At 44.2% G+C, this 23,084-nt stretch overlaps 1 protein-coding gene across 4 annotated transcripts in view; it reads left to right on the top strand.

Moving 5' to 3' along the window:
• Positions 1-23,084, top strand: part of COMMD10 (COMM domain containing 10) — a 355,799-nt gene that overhangs the window by 308,453 nt on the left and 24,262 nt on the right. For 3 of the 4 annotated variants that reach the window (XR_009214059.1, XR_004248682.3, XR_009214058.1), the window contains 4 exons: positions 7,820-7,978; positions 9,605-9,697; positions 11,459-11,534; positions 13,636-13,754. The gene's annotated coding sequence lies outside the window, so the exon portion shown is untranslated. Of the gene's footprint in view, positions 1-7,816; positions 7,979-9,604; positions 9,698-11,458; positions 11,535-13,635; positions 13,755-23,084 lie in introns of all 4 variants that reach the window. The other variant, XR_009214057.1, reaches the window with a different exon arrangement.

Raw genomic sequence — 23,084 nt, 5'->3', positions numbered from 1 at the left:
TGAGAGAAGCCCCATGAGAACGATGTATTTTGTGATCAAATACTTTTAGGAAGTAGTGTATCCTGTTCCTTCCTCTTGGAGATTGCCATGTATTAGTTTTCTATGGGAATGCTGCTTTATTGGGTTCCACAGTATGGAGGTTTTCGTTTTTACTGACCTCTTATCAATATCAGTAGGCTTCCTCTTCAATGCAGTCACCATTTGTTGGACTAGAGGTTGTGGATTCATTTCTGAAGCCCCCTTCCTGCTCACACTGTATCCCCTATAGAGGGGACAGACGGAGCTCTCCCTATTCCACTCAGCTCCACTCACTGCCACTCTTGCCATGCCCACCTCCCGCCACAGGCAAATTGCAGAGGCTCCCACCTTCCCTTCCAAGCCTTTCTAGTAGGTAATTTTAGGTTAAACCATATGAAATTGACAGTAGTCGATCATCTTGTTAACCTAAAAATGGCAATTTCACATAGTTCAACTCAATGCTTCTTCCCTGGCTTCAGTGACACTCCATTCAGGGTAATGGACAAGATGGAGTTTGCAGAGGCGAGGAAAAGACCTGTCCTGTATGGGTGCCTCTCACACCACCTCTCTGATCGTCTTCTTCAGCTCCTTTTTTGGAAGCTCCTCCTCTTCTCATTACTCAGGTAGGAATGTTTTCCACAACTCCACTTCATTTGGTCCTTACCTCTTAATACTCAGAGCTCATCCCCTCACAGTTTCCACTGGCCACTTTGCAGACCCCACAGCTAACCTCACTTTCTCCTGAGATGCAGCCCTACGTTTTACACTGCCAAGGAGGCACTGCCATAGTCTTGCAGAGAGGAAAAGAATGTGATGGTTGTGTCCCACCCTGTGACGGCCCCCACCCACCAAGGCCAGAGTGTGGATGGACTGGCACACCTTTCCTCTGCTAGAGACATGACTGAGGCCCCTGCTCCCTCACCCCCAAAAGGTGCCATGGTTCAATGGCTCTGTGTCCTTCATACAACTCCCTTCAGGCAGTAACTGTCAGGCAGAGGGTAAATCTCTTTCTACAGACAGGAAACTGAGGCACCGAGGAGTAAAACATCTATTGAGCACAGCAGACAAGGCAAGAGCCTTGCTCAAGGCCAGAGCTCAAGCAGTATTAGCTTGAATTAAAAAAAAAAAAAAACCAGAATGAATTTAAAACCAGCTCTCTTGTTGGTAATGGTGTCATTATCATGTGATCATGTGATCACTGCCTACAATATGATTTGAGGGGCCCCAGGAGACCGTGAGGCCTTGCCCGGTGGGGAATGGGTTCCATAACCAAGTGGACAAATCATGCTGGACACATCAGAACACATTTCTGGCTTCAGCTACCTGAGGAATGAAATATTCTCATATAAGTGGTGGTCGTATTTTATGCAACGGATGCTGTTTTGAGGGTCTTGCATAACTCAAGACAAATTTTCCCATAGCAATAAATGTAAAGTTGGATGTGTTCCAGGAGAACATAAATCTCTAATTATTGTGTTGCCTTTTTGCTTTAAAGCTGCTTTTTATTTCCTTAGCATTATTTTTAATAATTTGCAGAGCCTTTTCCCATATTAACAGCACATCAGAGAGTCAGGATGGGCTTCGTTGTGGCGTTTTACCACATGTAACTTCCTTCGCAAAGATTTTGATTTGGGAGAGATTTTTATGAGCTTTAGCATGAACATCCGCATTCAGGAGTCTTTTAGATGATACCACTCTAACAGATTTTTAAAAGATCATAAATTATATCAGTAAAGATTATAATATTAGCAAAATAGTCACACAGATACTAACAAATTCTTTGCTATATGTAAACAGTAACAAGATTCACAGACGACAGAGCCTGGAAAAGGATGGCTGGCGTTTCTGTGGCCTAACGCATGGGAAAAGTATATACTGTTTCCAAGATGTTTGCCAGTCTTGGGATTCTGCAATTCTTGATGGATTTTTTTTTTTTTTTAATTTTGGAGCATTGTCATTGATTCCAATTCTGTGTATAATATGAGACTTTACCAATATTATTCTATATGGCATGGCTTCAGAATTGCACAATTAAAATTTTTATGAAATGTAGTCATGCTGTGATAAGTAAAGAGGGCCCCATGTGCCCTGCCACTTGGTCTCCACTGACAACAAGACAATGAAAACCAATAAACTGCCTCTTCTGCCCCCACTGCCAAACACCCAGGAGGGACATTGTAAGTGTGTGGATTCCCTGAATAGCTCTAGGGCAGGGGCTCTCAAAATGTGGTCCCTGATCAGCAACATTAGGCCCCACTGCGGGTCTAGTTGCAATGGAGATTCTGATTCAGTACTGCTGAGGTGGATACTGAGAGATTCCGCCTTCCTCATAAGCCGTCAGGGGCTGCAGATGCTGCTGGTCCACGGACCACACTTTGAGTAGCAAGGCTGTGAAATGCTTTGGGGGCCCTTCCCTGCCTCCCATAGCTCTTCATTTGCAAGTTCCTAAATCTACCTTTATTGTACAATTAAAAAAAAGGTTTAATGCAGCTGAAGTAACAGTATCAGTGATGAATCCTTCCTCAGGACAAAATAATTGATGACTTGCAAAGCACTCTCTCTTTTTGATGGTGGAGGGAAGATCAGGGCCCTGACTTTGACCTGGGTGAGAAGCCTGATAAAGGAGTCTAGGTAAGCCAGAATCACTTTTGAAGACTTGACTGGTCATCCTGTGCAGGGCCAGCCGAACACGCGCTAGGGACTACTGCAGCTTAGAATGTCTCAAGTTTCATGCTGCTTTTGTTATTTAATATGTCTGACTTCATATAAAGGAGCTTTGTTTAGGGGTGTGAGCTAATTGAGCATCAAGGTATATGATATAGACATTGCCCTCAAGGAATGTAATGGAATTTTTAACTGTTTCCAGAACAAGACTTAAGCAAACGAACTCTGTTCAGAAACCACAGTGACTCGTTTTCCGTTTTTAAGTACTTTTTCATTCTAGACAGAGAAGTTGAAAATCATGAAGGAGCATGTTTTCTTCTTCAAAAGCCATGGGTCCATTCCATGTCAGAATATATTCAGCTTCTTGGGGAAATGAGATGACAACTAATTTTCACATAAAATTCGTTTTGTTATTCACACAAAGTCCAGCAAGCAATATGCAGTGACGAAGTAGCTGTGCGTGGGATTACTAAGATTGATTTTTCTTCTTTAAACATTCCTTTAACTGTGGATTTAATGATGTTTATACAGTAAAAACATTCATTTTAGAAGGCCAAATAGTCTCTGAACTGTTTCTATTGTGCATTGTATTGGTAGGGATAGAATAAGCTCATTATTCCCGTACGGTCAGGAGAGCGGAAAGTGATTAAACCTTTTGATAAGAAGATAAATGATAGGAAATCCATCTGAAAGCCCACACTGCCCCGAGTCAGAGTTTCCACACGGAGCTAGCACAAAGCCTTCCTTCTGTGCAGGGCGCCCTGGGCAGCCTCATCCTTCCAGCTGTTGTCCCATGTTGGCTGTGACACTTTCAGAGATTCACACCTGGGGCAGTAGTGTTTCCTGAAAGCAGGACCCCGGAGACTAGGCCAGGCTCCTTGCTATGCTCCACTTCAATACTCATCACTCTTGGGAAGGTTTGTTGAATGTGTGCTTCCCTGGTGCTATGTACTCCCAGATGTCAGAGATTGTGTCTCATCTGCACAGTCTGTCACATGAGGGTATTTGCTGGGTGGATGGATGGATGGATGGATGGATGGATGGATGGATGGATGGATGAATCGACGGATAGAAGGACAGACATATGGACAGACAGATGGAAGGAAGGATGGATGGAACCTTATCAAGCTTTAAAGAAGTCTTTATTGAATGCTTGGCCCTAGGCCAGACCTCTAGTTCTAGGGCTGGTAATTGGTAAACTTGGACGTAGTCCTGCCTTCTCATTAGACTAATAAGCTGCATAAGTCCTTTGCCCCTCCAAGGCATGGGCTTCTCATTGGGGAAGTCAGGGGAAGCCCATCTTTCTCAGGAAGTTTTTGTGAACACAGTGATTTATGTGATGATGCATTGAAAATTATATCCATCCATCCCTATGCTCTCAAACAGCTTGAACCACCTTCAGCATGTCCGTTTCTGGCCCCAGAACTTTCATTCAGGGCCTTGAAGGCACTCAGGGCATGTGGACCCTCCAGCTCCCAACTCCCTCTCATTTCATCTCAGGCCATGGCAGAGCGAGGTATGAACTCCCAATCCCGAGTTTAATCTCCATTAAGCAAGGAGTTGAGTTCAGAGATTACAGAAATCCCTCTCTGTTTGTATCAGGGCACACCTGCCCACCATTGCTGTGCTTTTGCTCTTCCGGTAAGGGATTGAGGGATTCAACTTGGGACTGGCCAACCACCAGAATGAACTGACGCTTCGCTGAAACTTCAAAGTTTTGTGTAGCAGGGATACAGATTTTTAAAAATCTAGTTGTCGTTTCGCTAAGGAAAACCTTTTTCTTTTCTTATGTACAAGAAAATAAACAAAACAAGAGAAAATCCCCAAACTTCACATTAGAATTTCTTTTGTTGTTTGTTTATATTTAATTCTATTTTATTTTAAGTTCTGGGATACATGTGCAGGACGTGCAGGTTTGCATATTAGACTTTCTACTTATGCTGTTGATCTCTTGTCTGACAAATTAACAACTTCGTCACTTCCACAAGCCTTATTAAGCTCTCTTTACTTTTGGAATTAATTGTGATAGGTTGACAGAACTCCAGAGAGCACTGAAGAATAGATTTGACTCTATTGCCAGCTTACTCTAAATTTGTCTCACTCATGTGAAAGCAATGGCACTTTGTAATCTGGAATCAGGAATTTATCAAATTAGAGCTTTCTCTAGTGTCAGAGTAAATTAGAGCACAAATGATTTTTTTGAATAATACTAATAAAATGAGGCTGATGGTTCCATTTGCTGTCTTGTATATGAAATGATCTGTTTACATGAGTTTATTTTTAGCAGACTGTTTACCTAAGAGTTCAGGATAAATTCAGTGTTTGGACCTAAATTTACCCTATTTATACAGGCTAGTACATTTTAAAAAGAGATACATCAATGAAATTACTTTGTGCCTACGCAAATCTTTGGTTTAGGAATCAAAAGATGTAAGTTCTAATCCTGGTTTTGCCATTTACTTCCTGGCTCTACGACCAGAGGAGACATCTGCTGTTTTTGCCTGTCTATGGCCCTCCTCCCTGTTTCCAAGTAACAATAGCTCTTTCTCACTCATGGTCCATGTTTTCTTTGGAGCTGATTCCTCCGGCCTTAGGGACATTCAGGGTCATGGTGATTAGTTTAGCACTGGACAATGCAATTCAATCTAGGTTAATGAAATTCAATCTGTGACTTTCACTGGAACTACTGAGAAGAGTAGTTAATTTCACTGAGACTACCCAGTTATTTAGACTATAAGGCTAGAGCATCTGGTGGCCATTTTTTGTCACCTCATGGAAAGGCAAATGCATTACTAAGAAATGGAGAAATATACATTTTGGACATTAATTGAGCACCTGGCTGCGGCCATACCTGCAACGAGTAATGCTTGGACTTTCCAAATGTTAATAAATGATCCCTTTCCTCTCCAGTTTTCTTTTGTTCTGTCTCCTTTTCTCCCCTCCTTCCTTCCTTCTTTCTTTCCTTCCTTCCTTCCTGTTTCTGGCTTAATTTTGTCATTTGCAATCAAAAGAATAGTGACCTTAGTAAATGCCTTAACCTCTCTGGGCTTTAGTATGTAACTGATGAAATGAAATGAAATGATTTTTTTTTTTGTCTAAGAGTATTTATGACTCAAATATACATTCCAGTGAAGCACTTTTGGAAGTGTGTTTGTTCCAGGACACCAACTAAACAGTCAAGGACTGGAAAGAGGCAACACATTTTCAAATGTCTCTCAGCTCTGCCTCCAGGATCAGTGGCTTCATTGTCATCATGGGCCATCTCATATGTCCAGCTGGGTTGGTGAATTGACAAAATGCTGTCACCAAATCACATCTGTACCAGAGGGTGGTACCTTAATCATTGCTAACACACTGTAGTCCCTGAAGAGGAAGTAACTGGTACATTGAATGACTTGGGCTCGGGAGAGTGCAGGCAGGTAGTAATTTTATTCTTTCTCACTGTAGATAATTTTTCCCCACTCATGAGACAAATGATCAAGCAAGTCCCGTGGATTTTCCTGTCATTCTTAGATAAGAAAAATTCTCTGGTCACTTTAAGTTATAAGAATAGTTTAATTTCAATAATTAAACTATTCTGTCTGCCCTAATCATTAAAACTTCAAACTTAATGCCAATCTTAAACCTCTCTTTTCTCCCACCCTGGGCCTGAGCAGTAGGGGAGGGAGAATGGTTGGCTTCTTCTCCGTTTGCCCTCTGCCTTGTCCTTCTCCTCCTCCCTACATCACCAGGCTGCTTCAGGCTCCTGTGGGGCTTTGAGATGATGGAGAGGAGAGGTAAGGAATTGAAAACTTTGTCATATTTCAGTTCCATAGCTGTAACCCACATTGTTACCTTCTGGTTGGACAGATTCCCAATGGAGACCTTTCGGTTGGTCTCTGTATTCTCTCTTTGGAAAATTTAACTGCAGTGGAAATCACCTTTCCTCCTTCAGCCCTTGCTCATTCAGTGCCCCACTGGCCCTGTTGGGTCTCATCTCCCTTCCAGGTGGTCCATATGAGACTGGTCTAAGATTTTGCCAAGCCACCTCCCTTCCTAGGATCCCACATCTACTCCTTGAAAAACTGCCGTTGAGGAAGTATAATTGGCCCTCAATCTACTCTCTCTACCCTGCCACCCAGGCTGTTTCAGCAAGCTTCTTGCCTGTGGGCTTCTTCAGGTGTGAGTCTGACCCCACCTACTGAAGGGGACACAGGTCCAGCTCTCCAACTGGTTCTTTTAAAGCCTATCTCAGCTGGATTGAAAAGAGGGAAGTCACCTTTCCTTCTCAACCCCAATGCAGGGAGAGAGCATTTGTCCACAAGACTCAGAGCACACTCTCAACTCTCTTGGAAGGAGGGCAGCTTCCTTAACCCCAACCACGTTATAGCCTCCAGGCAGATTATAGCCAGGGGACAAAACTTCATAATGGCTGCCATAGGTAGTCTAGAACTTCACTTTGGATTGGGGCTTTCTTGGCTTCTAATGTTCACTGATACTTCTCAGCCTCTGGAGCCTCAGCCAAAACTGAAACACAGTGAGTCTCATTTTAACCTCCCCGTCCATGCCTCATGGTTCATGTCAGAATTTTCTGGCTCTGCTTCTAACTGTAAGTGGAATGTTCTGGGTGGAGGAATCATCCTATCCTTGGGATATTCCCCAAATCATCTCTGTCCAGGAACCAAGAGGATCTAGGCCACAGTGGTTCTAGGAATGAAAAGCATTTACCTTCCACAGGACTATTTCTTCAAATGCCTTTTCCTGTGTTGGGGAGAATTTCAGTCACATCTGATGGGACTTCTAGCCAGTCTTACTCTAATATAAATTATTGGTCTTAACACTTTTGTAAGTCAGACTCACAAAAGGAGGCCCAGAGAAGTTAAGTAGCTCTCCCAAGGTCACACAGCAGAACCATGGCAAGAAGCCAAACCACAACCACCAGTCCTTTACTCTGGCCTCTACACCTTGCAAACTCGTTCCTAAGGTCATTATCATCAGTTAAAATCCCATCTCTCATTTTGCACACAGCAGGCGAGATGTCTGTGGATTCATATTAAAAAGAATGCAAACATTTCCAGAATTCATTTCCATTTCCATTTCCAGCTCTGAGGAGGTGTTAACTTCAGAGTACTTCGCTGATCATTTTTTTCTCCAGCAGCAATAATTGTTTTGAAGAGCTTGATACACACTTCACCAGGGCTTGGTGCTACTGAGGAGTCCGGGAGCAGTGAGGAACTGAATTCCAAGAGCCAAATTTGCATTGTGCTACGCCTCTAGAGAAAGCCTAACACCCCAGTCCCATTAACAATAATGATAGGTGTGCGCTAAGCTCTTCTTCCATGCCAGAAATATATCTCATCCTTTGGGGATCTGTTCGGATCCTTGGCCCTTCTGTGCACCCAACCTCCACAGCATTTGCTCTATAATTTATAAAAGATGTGTGTTGCACCCAGGTGCTTCAGAAAATTTAAAATAATTTAAAAGCATTCAACACCAGCGTTAAATTAAAGCTCCCCAAATCCCTTGCCTGACGAGTGTAATTAAACTCAGACCCACACAGGTGAGTCTTTGAGTACATCGCAGGGATCAGGAGGCCTGGGTTGGGTATGAGGTAGGAGCAATTCCAGAGATTGGAGGTAGCAAATGATCATTCTGCAGGCAGCATCGCATACTAAGGGCAGACCAGGGAGTTTAAAGATAAAGCTAGAGAGAGCGCCATTATTCCAAGGTGCTCTTCAGTGTAACAGACCTAATCTTCTTCATCTTACTACACCTGTCAAGGAGGCCTAGCTTCTACTGCCAGCAAGGTTCATATTGGCTTGCCCTCCAGCTTCTCAGCAGAGCAGGAACATGAAGGAGTCAGGGTTCCTCCTAGTGCTGGTCAGCTTGCTTAGCCAAGGGAGTCTTTGATGTGCAAAGTACTTGAGGCTGGGGTCTGAAAAATCTGCTAAAACATTAACAAAAACAACACTTCCCACCGTACCTTAGATTTTATTTTCTAGGGCAGTTATTTCTAAGCCCAAGTCCCTGGAACCTTGGGGTGCCTTGAAAAGCACCAACTTTGGAAAGAAAGGGACAGTTTGAATCTTGGCCCTACCACCTACTCAGTGAGTGACCTCCAGCAAGTCACCTCACCTCCCTGCCTCAGTTTCTCAATCTATAGGGGGCAAGAGGATAACAATGCCCATCCTGCAACAGCTGTCTTAACAGTTAAACAAGATCACATATGTGACTCTGCCTGGCACAGGGCTGGAGAGTGTGAGTTTTCACAATTTCAGAGTTGTGCTATCTCCATGGCACAAGCCGGGTAAATTTATATGATGCTGAATCACTTGGCACATTTTCCTAGAGTGGCAAATCATCAGTCTTCCTCCGATTTTCAAATCTAAAAGTGAAGGTTGCTCCCTAAGCTCCCAAGTAAGTACGTCCTTGTGCTCCAAGATAATTGAAGTTTGGATTTTAGAGAAACAAAATCACTCAATTTAGACAGTAAAGAAAAAGGTGAGCTTAGGACCCGAGTGATCTAGATAATGGCTTTAACTATGTACTTGGTGGGACCGAAGGCTCCCAATGGGTTAGTCCCTAAAGTCGTACAGTCCAATATGGTAGCCATTAGGCTATTGAGCACTTGAGATGTGGCTAGTCAAAAACCTGTAAGGGATACACATCAGGTTTTGAAGGTTTTAAAATATTTTATTGAACATTTTTGTATTGATCACAGGTAATATTTTAGATATTGGAAGCCTCAGAACTTAATCCCCAGTGTGGGTGCAGCTTACAGTAACTCGATCTGGAAGGTGTTCCTGGATCCACAGTGACTTAAACGCCTTGGGCAATAGGATCAGAAAGTACCTACAATCCAGCCTGACGCAGCAACTCTTTCTCCTGTCTTCTTGCTCCTCCCACTACCAACATCTCTCCATATTTCCTGTTTCTATTCTAGAGGGAGAAGTGGAAGATATCAGACTGACCTAGTTAATGTCATCATTTGTAGTTAGAAGAACTTTTCCTATCAGGCCAAAAATCGACTGGTCACGTGAGTGTCTCTCAACCGATCAGCTGTGCTCTTGTGTGGGAAGATCAGCCATAGGATTCAGATTAACCGTCTCTGATCAGAGAACAACCTGGGCCACTTCCCTCTGTGGTTATGAGAGGAACTGGCGCCATGATTGCCTAGTCCGATACAATCAGTGTTTTAAAACTGTTAGCTAAACTCAAGAAAATGAGATCAGTTTCACAGTCTGATAGTGAAAAATGCCCTGGAGTGGAGATTAGGGAGGGAGGTAGTAGTGATTCCTCCATGACCATGTGGCTGAATCTGACCTCCCTCAGCTCGATTTTCTCTTTGCACCTGATTGTTGTTTGGATTTGGGACAAAGCACAGAGAGCAGCCCAGGTGAGAATGAGTGGAAATCACGCTGCCTCAGAGAGTGACCTTGTTATGGGCTGAATCATCTCCTTTCCAAAGTTCATATGTTGGCTGGGCACAGTGGCTCACGCCTGTAATCCCAGCACTTTGAGAGGCCGAGGTGGGTGGATCGCCTGAGTCAGGAGTTCGAGACCAGCCTGGCCAACATGGTGAAACTCCATCTCTACTAAAAATACAAAAATTAGCCAGGTGTGGTGGTGCATGCCTGTAATCCCAGCTACTTGGGAGGCTGAGGCAGAAGAATTGCTTGAACCCAGGAAGCGTAAGTTGCAGTGAGCTGAGATCATGCCACTGAACTCCAGACTGGGCAACAGAGCAAGACTCTGTCTCAAAAAAAAAAAAAAAAAAAATATGTCAAAGTCCTGACTCCACCACACCCCCCAACCCCACTGCCAGTTACCTCAGAATATGACTGTATTTGGAGATGGGGCCTTTAAAGAGATAACTGAGTTAAAATGAGGTCATCAGGGTAGGCCCTAATCTAATGTGATTGGTGTCCTTATAAGAAGAGGGGATTAGGACACAGATACACATGGGGGAAGGCCATATGAAGGCATAGGGAGAAGATGGCCATTACAAGTCAAGGAGGAAGCCTTAGAAGAAACCAACCCTGCTGAAACCTTGATCTCAGACTTCTGGCCACCAGAATAGTGAGGGAAAAAAATTCTGCTATGTAAGCCACTCAGTCTGTGGTACTTTGTTATGGCAGCCCCAGCAAATGAATATAGCACCCAAAGATGAACCTGCCTCATGTCGAGTTCTTTTCTGCCTGCTCAGCTGCCTGGGCTGCACACTTATGACTGATGCAGGGAGCCTATGAGCTTCTAAGACAGGAAGACAGGTGAGCAGACCACCCAGGTGTTCAGCCCTCCCTACAACCATAGCTGGAGGCACTGGCTGCAGTGGGGAGTCTTCCCATTACCCTTGCTGTGGTGGGACGTCAGCCAGTAGCTCCTTTCTTCTCCATTAGCTCCTGGAGGACAGCTCCAGTCTCCACACCTGCTGTTTACTTCATCTTTCCCTTCTGAGTTGGCAAAAGGAATACAAGGACTCCCCTGGCTTCTCAGCAACTGAGATGCAGCCATTTTTGCTTTGAAAGTCAGAAACCTGGGAGATGCAAGAACTATCACCTTTTTGATGGAATAGGCCCAAAAGAGCAGGTGGCAAGGAAGCCAGGTGCCAAGAGAAAGCTTAGTTGTCATCTGAGGCCTTGAAACTTTTAAAGTGATTCAGCAAAGCTGTGTACACAAAACTTTAGCAATTATGCATCATAAATAAGTCATTTAAATGCACAATGTACTAATTGAATTTCATTTTAATTCATAGTAATAGAGAGTAATTATAAACCCCACCCCCATTTCTTTTCAGAATGCAAAGATGAGCAGAGTAGACTGCCCTTGAGAGGGCTGGCAACTGGGGGGAGATGCCCAGCAAATACAGAAATGTGAGTCAGTGGAGAGGTGAGGAATGCTTGGGTTTTTGTCCATCTCTGTTCCTGCCTTTCTCTGCTTGTCCTGTGATTGCAGAAATCTGGTGCAGCAAAGCTTCGTTTCTCCTCTTTGTTGAGTTTTTTAGTTCAAGGAAGGGTCAGTGGGTTTGGCTCCTAACAGTATGTGGCCCCTCTCACCAACATTGGCCATGGAAGGGCACACTTGGGCGTGCAACGTGTGTGCCCAGCACCGCCCTCCACAGAGCCTCCACCTAAACCTCTGTAACCCAAGGCCATCTGGAACCCATAGCCTGGGACAGTGTTGGAATGGTCCTCATATAGACCACTTGCCAGGTGTCTTGTTATAGTGAAAGAAAGCTGTTTAATAAGAAATAGATGGCAGAGAAATTCGGTTTTTAATGAGAACTGAGATGCTTACAGATATTCATTTATAGTGGTTATCTCTGGGAGGTGAAATTACTGGTAATTTTTCAGTTGCCTTTTCTTAGCATATATTCATTTTCTAACAATAATAAAATAAACAAAGCACATAGATGTTTCCTTTCTTGAATCAGATGCCCGGCACTGTGGCTGTAGTCCATCATCCAAACTGCATGGAGTCCCGGATGGTATCCAAGTCATGTGACCTGCCAAAGCCCATCACTTGTAGTCCTGTTGCCAAATGGGCCTGTGACTTGGAGAGAGCATCCGTAGGAGGGAAAATTCAAAATGTAACCTCTGGCAAGGGAGAGGTCCCTGGGCAGAGCAGGCTGGGAAATAAAGCCTTGGCCGCCTGTTGCAGCTCAACTTTCTCTGCCCGTGTCTGACCCTGTATCCATCTGTGAGGTCTACTCCTTATGGCTGGTTTCCCCAGCAGCGTAGCAAAATGTTCCTGTCTGTAAGGCCTGGAGGGGCAGGGCTGAAAGGAGTATGGCTGCCTGTAAAAACCACAGCTAAGCCTCTGGCCTTCCCTCCATCTCCACCCCCAACCCCTTCATGGCTGCCGCCCACTCTCCTTCCTCCTCCTGCTGGCTTGTACATTGGAAGGAGGAAGAGAAGGGAACAAGGCAATGAACAGTCAGTATTTGTCAGCTGTGAGCCAAGTGCTCTACATAAAATAAACTGTCTGAATTGTCACAAGAATTCTGGCAGTTTGGTGTAGCAATCTACTTCTAAAAATGAGGAAACTAAGAAAGATGTAAGATCTTAGTCAATATATGTCATGTAGCAAAGAAATGAGATAGTGAAGATTTGAATCCAGGCCTTCTGACTTTAATATTCAGGCTCATGTCTTGACTTCTGGTGCATCCTTTAGGGTTACAATTAGTTCTAAGACTCTAAGTCTGTGATTTTTCTGAAATTTAGTTTTATGGTCTCAGAGTCCCTTTTGCCTGGTTTTGAGATAGACATCAATAAAGAGACATAGATATATAATCTACAGAGAATTATTGTGTAAGTGTAACTGGAAGGTACCCAAACCAGAGCTAGAGAATTGGAGATAAAGCAGGTTGTGCAGCTTTAACGGCTCTTTCCCTCCCTAGATGAGGCTACCAAGAGAGTGGAGAGAGTGTTGTCCTTCCTCCACTGGCCCCCTGCTCTGGCCCCCTCCCAACTATGGCACCTAGTAATGCTCCTTCCTTAGTAGGAGTTTAAATGGTGTTGAACCACGCTCGAAGTTGTGAACAGATTAGCCTTTTATTTTATGTCGTACTGTGAGGTCTACCCATGAAGTGTGTATTAAATCACATAAAACTTGTATCACCACTGTGGCACACTTATAATATAGCTAATTGTTCTTTTAGCATAGTTTGGGAAGTTAGTGTGAGCCTAATTGCCTGGTCACCATTCTTACAAAGCCAACTATAACTTTCTGGGTCCAGCCAGTCAGGGGTGAGAGCTGAAAGCAAGGAAAGCAAAACTGGATACTCTGAGGAAATCTGGTCCAGAGAAGCAGACCTCACTGAAGACCTTAGAGTGATAACCAGCAGCAGAATTTACCAAATTTCCTTTCTTTCTTTACCATCTTTATGATTTTTGTTATTACGATATGTCACTAAGCTGTTATTTATTTAATATTTTAATTTAGATGAACTCATTTTTTTTTTTCTTGAGACAGGGTCTCACTCTGTCACCCAGGCTGGAGTGCAGTGGCATGATCATGGCTCACTGCAACCTCGACTTCCCAGGACCAAGAGATACTCCCACCTCAGTCTCCCAAGTAGCTGGGCCCCACAGGTATGTGCTACTGTGCCAAGCTAATTTTTAAATTTTTGTAGAGGCAGAGTCTCCCTATGTTGCCCAGGCTGATCTCAAACTCTTGAGCTCAAGCAATGCTCCCACCTTAGCCTCCCAAAGTGTTGGGATTACAGGGGTGAGCCACAGCTCCTGGCCTGATAGACTCACTTTTAAAGTATTTTGGTTTCATCTTTAGCAACATGATTCATGAAATTACTTATTAGTTTTATGTTTTTCTAAAACACTCTGACATTGGGACATTGGGACATGACATTGGAATATTGACATTGGGTCATGACAATAAAAAATGTTTGTGTAGCACTAAAAAATCATCTGAAGTGCTACGCTTTGGTAATCAATGCCAAAGGGGACCAAGAACTCTTTCTTCAACAATAGGGAACCCTCTGTACTCAGGGCTCTGAGAACTGGAAGCCCTCAGCTGCTGCCCTGTCACCTTCTCACCGCCCTCCCTCTCGGCTGTGGGTGAGGACAGTGCAGGCACCTGCACTGAACTATACCTGGCCGGCTCCCACCCTCTATATAGGAACTGCTTTTCCTGAAAATAAAAGCTAGCTTGATTATAACTTTACCTACAGTAGCTATATTTTCAGAATCCCAAATCGAGATACACGTTTTGGTCACAGGAAAGAATATTTAAAAGTGAGACAGTCCCAGAAAACATGGGGGAGTGAAGCGGTTGTCCTCAAACGGCTTGTGAGTGGAAACTCTTCTCCTGCCCCTTCATGGGCTTTGTTCTTAGGGGAAAACTGGATCCACCTGGAGACAGTTTGTGCTGTGGGTGCTTGCTGGGTTTTTATGGGCTGGCTATCAAGTGGCTGGGCATTTTCCAAAACTTGAATTCCTTGTTTCTTGTTACTTGTTGGCCTTGACACCTGAGGCTCTTTCACAACCATGCACTACTGTGGTCAAAACTAACTGGAGAGAAAGAGAGAGAGATTGAGGGAGACAGAGAAAGGAGAGAGGAAGAGAGAGAGGAGCTGGATTGATGCATTAGGCTCAGTAATGGGAGGGTTGATAACAGGGGTGGTCAGGAGTTGCCTACCAGTGCCATTTTCTGTCTCCAAGAAGGCTGCGAGGTGGCTGGAAGAAAAAACGAAAGAGCGCCTACTGGAGTGGGAGTCTTTGTAATGTTTTTGCAAAGAATGGAACTATTTACCATGTGCTTTTCCTGCTACAGTCACCTCAGGACATTTTCTTCGTCTGTGTTTGTCAGTTAAGACTCTTGGCTGCAAATGACAAAAAAAAAAAAAAAAAAAAGCCAGCTCAAATTGTCTTCAGCCAAAACAGAATTATATTGATTCATGTAGGCTGCAATGCACAAGGGGTAGGGTGGCTGGGGCCAAGACAATGTCCTCAAGACTCATTTTCTTTCCATTTATCAGTGAGTTGGCGTCCGTCCTGACTTTATGTATTTATTTAGAGATAGGGTCTTCCTCTGTGGCCCAGGCTGGTGCGCTGTGATGCAGTCATAACTCACTGCAGCCTCCAGCTCCTGGGCTCAGGTGATCCTATCCTCCCACTTCAGTGTTCCCGAGTAGCTGGGACTACAGGTGCCTACCACCACGCCTGGCTAATTTTTAAAGTTTTTGTAGAGACAGGATTTCGCCATGTTACCCAGGCGGGTTCGGAATTCTTGGCCTCAAGTGATCCTCCAGCCTTGACTTCTCAAAGTGTTGGGATTACAGGCATGAGCCACTGTGCCCGGCCTTCTGTCTTGACTTTATATGGTGGTGATAGCACCTACATTGTTTCTGGTCTCCAAGATTTATTCGGCTCCAATCCACCTTTCTTCAGCATTTTTTTGTCTTTAGAAGATCCAGTGTAGCAAGAAGGTCAAAGACCATTTCCACCAAGTTCAGGGATAGCTCTCCACAGCAAAAGAGGAAGGCTCCTGGAGGGCCATGACCAAGCACTGAACCTGGTTCAAAAAGATCCCTTTGGTGGTGTTTACACCTTGATGTGCAAAACAATTTATGAATTGCCATCACCAAATGAAACCGGGCATACCAGGTTTCTGCTCAGCTTATAAAATATTCAATACAAATATGGTGAAAATATTTCTTGAAAGACAACAACACAACAGTGCTTTGCCATGATTGAGACTTTTGGAAACTCCCTCTGGGCCAGACATACCTTGGCCGACGATGTCCTGGCATATGCAGGTGCAGGTGAATTTGTCTCCCACTCCCCCAACTCCTGCCCCATTCTTCAGGCCATCTCTTTGTTTGGCTTCTCCTTTCTAGCCAACTCTCCTAAATTGTTTTCATTTTAGACTTTCTACTTTTGTCCCTTAATTTATTTGACAACATAACCCAAACATACAGGCCAGGTAGGAAACCAGAGGGACTTGGTTTAGAATTTCCTGACAAAGAATACGGAATAATTCAAATTTACTGCTAGACACTGACATTTGTTTTCTCATAGAACCTTTAAAATAAAATCAATATTCTTCATGTATCTGTCTGGAGGAAGGGTCCCAGACAACCTCACAGGTCACCTTTAGTCCTGAGCCTTGACAAACTACAGCATTCTGTCCTGGGCTCCTCTTTCTTCGTCCTCCCCCCTCCTAACGGGCTCCTCTGGTCTCTGCAACCACCTCCTCTGCCCTGAACGCAGGCCAGCTGCTGACTTGGCTCAGAGAATCATGGCTTTGCTGCCTGTTTACCTTGGAATAATATAAAATAAAGCTGATTTGACTTTCTCTGGTTTACCAAGAGCTTTTACATGTTATGCCCTCTATCTCATTAGAGATAGCATCTATCCCATTAGATTGTCATAATATTTCCCTGAGGAAGGCTGAGAATAAGGGTGTTCCTGGTTATAATTGCATAACATCCCCAAAACACAGTGCCTGAAAACACTGACAATCATTTACTTACCTCATGAGTTTGCAGATTGGGAAGTGCTCCATGAGGAAGCTCTTCTCTGCTCCATGAAGGACGAGCTGAGACAATCTGACTGAGGGCTGGAAGCTGAGCTTCCGAGATGGTTCCCTCCCCTGGCTGGCAAGGTGGTGCTGGCCATCCAGCTGGGCTTCTCTGGGGGCTACTTGGATATCCTTACAGCATAGTAATTGGGTCTCTCAAGTAGGCATTTCTAGAGATGTAATGTGAAAATTTGTGGTTTTAAAGACCTAGATCTGGACACTGGCATAGCAGCATTTGTGCCATATTCTAATGGTCCTGCTGTCACAAAGCCCAGATGCAAGGGGAAGGTGCGAAGACCTATACGTCTGAATGGGAAGTGTGCCAGAGAATCTGGGAGCCACATTTTAAAATTGCCAAATTGACCAGAGGGAATTGAAGCTCCAAGAAGTTTAGTGACTTGCCTGTAATCACTTGACCGGACCCTTTCGAGATGCCCACCCACTTCATTGCCAACTTCTCTGAGATTTGCTGTTTACCCATAGGTGGCCCTGAAGTCCTTTTTATTCTCTGGAACTGGGCATCACATAGGCATTTCCATGTTCTGTGTGGATGGTGCCCCCCGTTGTTTTACAATGTTGCCAGACTTACAGTCTGACTGTGACTGGCTCCCAGGAATTTGGAATTGGGGTGAGAGAGGCTGGCACTGCAGTTGGCTACAGTTAACATTCCTTGAGCTCTGTTTCAAGGTCAGGGGATCTAGGGCCCAGAGCAGGGGCACCACTGATAACCTGTTCAACATGAAGGACATTATTTCTTTTCTCTGGGCCTTAGCCTCCTGTATATGAGGAGGTAAGTGGTGCTAATAGTCTGTTCTCATGATTCAGTGCAGGTCGGGAATATACAAACTTGGCCTCCTAAAGCCTTGTCAACATCTTGTCTCCTGATATTTTGATTCCTGTCCTGGCATTGCCAGAGGACTGAGGAGGGGTAAGAGGTAGTTCATTTTGTGATTGATTCAACAATGTGAGGCCATAGCCGCTCGATTTCAGAGTTGAAGGCTGAGGCTGAGCTCCTAGGTGCTGAGAGCCCCGGACAACGGACAGCTCCAGTGGGGCCTGCCTTACCTGGCAGGGCTGCTGTGTGGGCCCAAGGAGATCATGGCTGGAGAGGAACTTATCAACAGTGAGGCACTTCATGACATGGCTTTTGGTATCATTGCTATATCCCAGTGGTTCTCAACTGGGGTGAATTTTCCCCCATGAGACAATTGGCAATGTCTGGAGACATTTTTTGTTGTCACAAGGTGAGTGAGAGGGTGCTACTGGCATCTTGTTGGTAGAGGACAGGGATGTTGCTAAACATCCTACAATGCACTGTACAGCCCCCCTAAATAAAGAATTATTTAACCCAAAATATCAACAATGCTGAGATTGGCAACCCCTGCTCTATCTAAATACCAAAAGGGAAATTTTGAACCTTACAATCTGTATTGAATCAAAGTTAGATTACAGCTGGAGTTTTCAATACTAGGCTTTCTAGTTTTCAATACCGTACATAACCTTTCTAGGTTATGGATTTTGTAATCCAGAGATGACAGCTGAAATCCTTGCATTTTGTGTTAATGTCATGAGATTAATTCGGATGTTCACGTTCATACCTCCTTGCCCAAGAGTTCACAAACTTCCAAGATTTTGCAAACTTCCATGTCTGAGTTTCTGGTCATGGTGTGGTGTCTCTGTTACATCCCACATCCGCTCAGATGTGAAACTTACCTTTTATCTCAATATCCATTCAAGCGTGAGCATTTTCCTTCATGTGCCTGGGCTCACACATACCCCATCCACACTGGGCAATGTGTGTGTGTACAGTACTGTGCGTGTGTGTATATATCAGAAGGAATTGGGATGGAGTTGGAGATTTATAATGCACCAGTATCTCTGTTCTTAAGTTTTTTTACCTGCTGCATTAACGAACCTGCATGGAACCAGGAGAGTGGCAACGGTGAGTGTGTAGAGTAGAGAGAGAGTGGATATAACAATAGGTAGCTATGAAAAAAATGACATTTGAAAAATGGAATGTTCTGCAAATATAAACAAGTCAAAGAAAGTATTTTTCAAACTTTTTTTGAGCGTAACTCTCAGGAAAAAAAAAATCTGATATCTCAGCCCTGTATACACATCAATACAAACAATTTAAACAAAAGTTTCATGGAATAAAACCCCCTTATTACATGCGATGCTCGTGGATATTTTCTTTCCTTTTCTATTTTGTTTTGTAAGAATTCAGCAGCTGACTAAGTTAACCAGTGGCTCTGACCTCCAGTTTGAAAATGTGGCCTAGGGTGATATATGTGGGTAAGAGCCTGGGCCCCAGGGTGGGTGAGTATGGTGAAGACTAAGGCTGCTGGCACTGAGAAAATTGGGAACTGCAAGACTCCAGTACTCCATGACCATTCACTGTGGCATCAGGTTCCCAGGGTGTTCGTGGGACCTGTGGATCAGGGAATATTTGGAATCTATGGGCCTAAACCATCAGTGAACATAGGGGAGTCATCAGGAGGTCACTGGATGGCTAAAGGAGAAGGGAGAAAGAGCAGGTTGGAATAAGCCTCAGAGGTTGTGGTTTTCTTTGAATGGAGAAGTATTCGTGGTTAGAAGAATCCTGATCATCCTTCCAGGCCCAAGCACTCATGGCACAAAGCACAGCACAGCTGCTCAGCACAGGTGGGAAATCCTTCTTGATGAATTTATTCTTCTGACAAATATTTATTCAGCACCAACTAACTTAATATCTGATCCTTACACTTCTGTGTCCTGTTTTATTTTTCCTAACAGAATCCTATTCAATCTAAAACTTGATGCTAAGGAACTCACAACTACACCTGGGCACTGTCTGACAACATTGTCTTCTTTGTCTCATACCTGCATTCTATATTAACACATAATAAGTCAAATGCAGGAAAGCAATTTAAAAATGGAAACACCCAAATTTATTATATAGGTCTTGAAAATGGCTCCTGATCCTATCATAACACAGATTCTTAGGATAGAATAGTGTAAATCTTACAGTTCAAGACTGGTTTAAATGATCGAATAAGCGAGCAGTGGATTCCCAGTCGAATGATGAAGAACTCAGGTCACTGGACTCCAATTATTCCTTCAAGCATAAAGTCTGCATCAGGTCCATTTAAAAAAAGGCTGCATTTGACATGATCACAGTTTATTTACCTTTTTCCTGGCTTAATATTCACCTGTAGCTCTGAAAGAGACAGAAATGTCTCCAGGCTTTGCTCTCTTGGGCTCTAATCTGGTGGCATAATCTGGAGTATGTTAGACCTGGCACTAATCCTGGCTCAGTCACTCACCAGCTTTCCCATGTGATGGGAAATCTACAATTCCCATTTACAATATTGAGCTTTCGTGAAATAAACATTTGAGCCTGACACACATAGTAGAGTATCTGGTACAAAGCAGGTATCTAAAAATACTATTTCTTTTGCCATCTTTCCCTTTCTCCTCTGTCCCTATGGTAGGTGGTATTGTTATTCTCAATTCTTCACCCCTCTCTGTGTACCATTTACCATGTAACTTTGAAGTTCTTTTAACCAGAGGCAGAATATATTTTTCTGCCTTACTGATACTGGGGTTGGCATCTTGATTTGTTTTGGGCTTGGCCATGTGACTTGCTTCAGTCATTGAGATATTGGCAGATATGACACAAGTGGAGGCTTGAAATGTGTTTTTATGGGTGAGCTTGTTCTCTTGCACTCCCACTTTTCACCCTGAGAACAACACGCTTGAAGACACTTCTGGTTCACAGAGAAGGACAGACATGTGTGGGAGACCTGGACCCAGCCCACAGCTTGAGTCAAGTGCAGCTGAACCTAGCCCAGATCAGCTGAACCCCAGATGATCTGCAGATGCATAAGAGAGAAATAGATGCTTCCTGTATGTCTCTGAGTTTATGTAGCATTATTATAGCAATAGCTAACAGATAACTACATTATAGCTTCCACACTCCTTAATAAATTCTGCATATCTTAAATAGCAGAGAAAGTGACTGCTCCAGGGAAGTGGCAGAACAAAGTGAATCACTGATGCATAGAAGGGGCTAGAGCTTTATTCTTTTGCTCTGCCCTGAAAACATTTTGTGGTGTCACGTACTGAAACTTCTCCTCCATCTTTATTTGTATGTAGGGAATATCTTATTAGAATGAAACTGTTTGGACATGGCACTATTTCCTTTGAGATAATAATTCCATAATTATTGTTTCTCTAAGAGGAAGGCCAAGCTGTTGTTAATAGATAAAACAAGCACACGTTGTGCAAAATCAGATTGTATTGACTTGGGAAGAAAACAAGCTCTTATTGGCTGTTTACTCTTAGGTAAGGTGGCCTGATCTATCAATAGCGGGGAAACTAAAGTGGATCCCTCTATGCATGGGACACAGCCTACCTCTCTCCACTTTGCAGCCAGCAAAGGAAAGCAGAGGACAAGGGGTATCACTGGGCATCCAGGAAACTTCATTCACTTTTGCCCTACAGGCTTGTTTCCCATGGGAAGGGTTGTATCCAAACAGATAGGGGCAAGAAACTGGAAGAAGCAGAGCATAGAGAGGGGCTACAAAAGAAGGGGGATGGAGCACAGTCCTTGAGATGACCTGGAGACAGAGTCAGGGCCCCCGTGTCAGACTGGGCAGTCAAAGCGCTGTGCGTCAGTGTGGAGCTGAAGGGGTGAGTAAGGACGAGAGTCCAGCTGGAGCTCCACTTAGCAAGCCAGGTGTCAGGCTCATAGAGCAGTGGAGCACCATCTAGAAGGGGAGATTTCTTTATTTTTCTGATTCTCACAGAGGCATACCATGAACTAACAGCTGCTCTGGGCAAGAACAAAGCACCGTATGTGTGAGACATCCTCAGAAGGTCCAAACTCTGGCTTTGTTCTCCTACCCCCAACCTGGCATGGGGCAAGGAACAACATTAGTTCAATAAAGCCTTGTCTTCGGGCTCTTCTACTGTGTCTGCCTTAGGATACCTTCAGTCCAACGTCCTGCTGAGTTCAGAGTGGGTGCATTCTGGGTGGTGGTTCTTCCAAAGAGGAAGCACCTGTTTCCTGATCACCTGGCAGCAGCATCCAGCCCTTCCCCTTTGGACTGCTAGAAGGAGTCCATTACAGACCAGAGACAATTCCCCAAGCTCGAGGGACCATAAAGTGTATTTCTTTGCTGGCTCTGGATCCCCCTTAGGTAATGAGGGACATCCCCCTGTCAGACCTAAAGAAGGAGGGTCCTGACACACCCAGGTTACAAGTCTATTCTATTTCAAAAGTAAAAATTTTTAGTTTTTGATTTTGTTTAGAGAACACCCATGTCTGGGTTTCCTAGTTTTATTTCTTTCCTCTGTTTGTGTTACATTTGGGGAGAGATCCAAGTTTTGTGGGGCCCAACACTTAGACAATTTGAGTGCCTGCTTGATGAAAAACATAGAAAATAACAATACGACATTAGGTATAGAATTGAGTCTTTATAAACTATGAGACTGGAAAGGGGCCGGTGCAAGTAAGGGCCTTGAAGCTTGAGCCTTATCAGCCTCCTGGTATGTCTGTGTCTGACCACATTTGATTCCATTTCTCTCCCCGTTGTCTAGGAGGGTGATAGCCAGGAGCCAGAGCCTTGCTCTGAGGGGAGAGGGAAGAACCATTCTCCTGGGCTCTCCAGTTTGTTCTCTCTTGTGCAGTCGGGGCAGAATGTCCTGTGGATGTAGCAGGCAGCTCTGCTCTTCAGCGTCACCTTGGGGAGGGTGACTGGGGAAGGCTTGGCCAGGCTGCTTGGCAGAGTCATCCTCTTGATCATGAAATGAGTGAGATACTCATGCAGAGGCCTTGGCACATGTCAAATATTTCCCTCAGCTCTTTGATTGCCCCCTCAGTGGAGTGTACTGGTAAAACTACAGGGAGACTCTGTGTATTAGTCCATTCCTGCACTGACGTAAGGAAGTGCGTGAGACTGGGTAATTTATAAACAGGTTTAAATTGGCTCATGGTTCTGCAGGCTGTACAAGAAGCATGATGCTGGCATCTGCTTGGCTTCTGGGGAGGCCTCAGGAAACTTTCAATCACGGTGGAAGGTGAGGGGAAAGTAGGCACGTCTTAAATGGCTAGAGCAGAAGGAGGGAAGCGGGTGGTGGGGGAAGTGGCACACACTTTAAAACAACCAGATCTCATGAGAACTCCCTATTGCAATGACAGCACCAAGATGGGATTGTGTTAAACCATGAGAAACCTCCCCCATGATCCAGTCACGTCCCACCAGGCCCCACCTCCAGCATTGAGGATCACATTTCAACATGAGATTTGGATGGGGACGCAGATCCAAACCATATCACGCTGAGATCTGCCAGAAGCGTCTGCTGGTGTAATTGTTTTCTCAGAGAGCACATGAAATCTC

This window comes from Hylobates moloch, unplaced genomic scaffold (assembly GCF_009828535.3).
Source record: "Hylobates moloch isolate HMO894 unplaced genomic scaffold, HMol_V3 SCAFFOLD_6, whole genome shotgun sequence".
NCBI classification, from domain to species: domain Eukaryota; kingdom Metazoa; phylum Chordata; class Mammalia; order Primates; family Hylobatidae; genus Hylobates; species Hylobates moloch.
The sequence above is the reverse complement of the archived record's forward strand: the minus strand, read 5'-3'. Positions and strand labels throughout refer to the sequence as shown.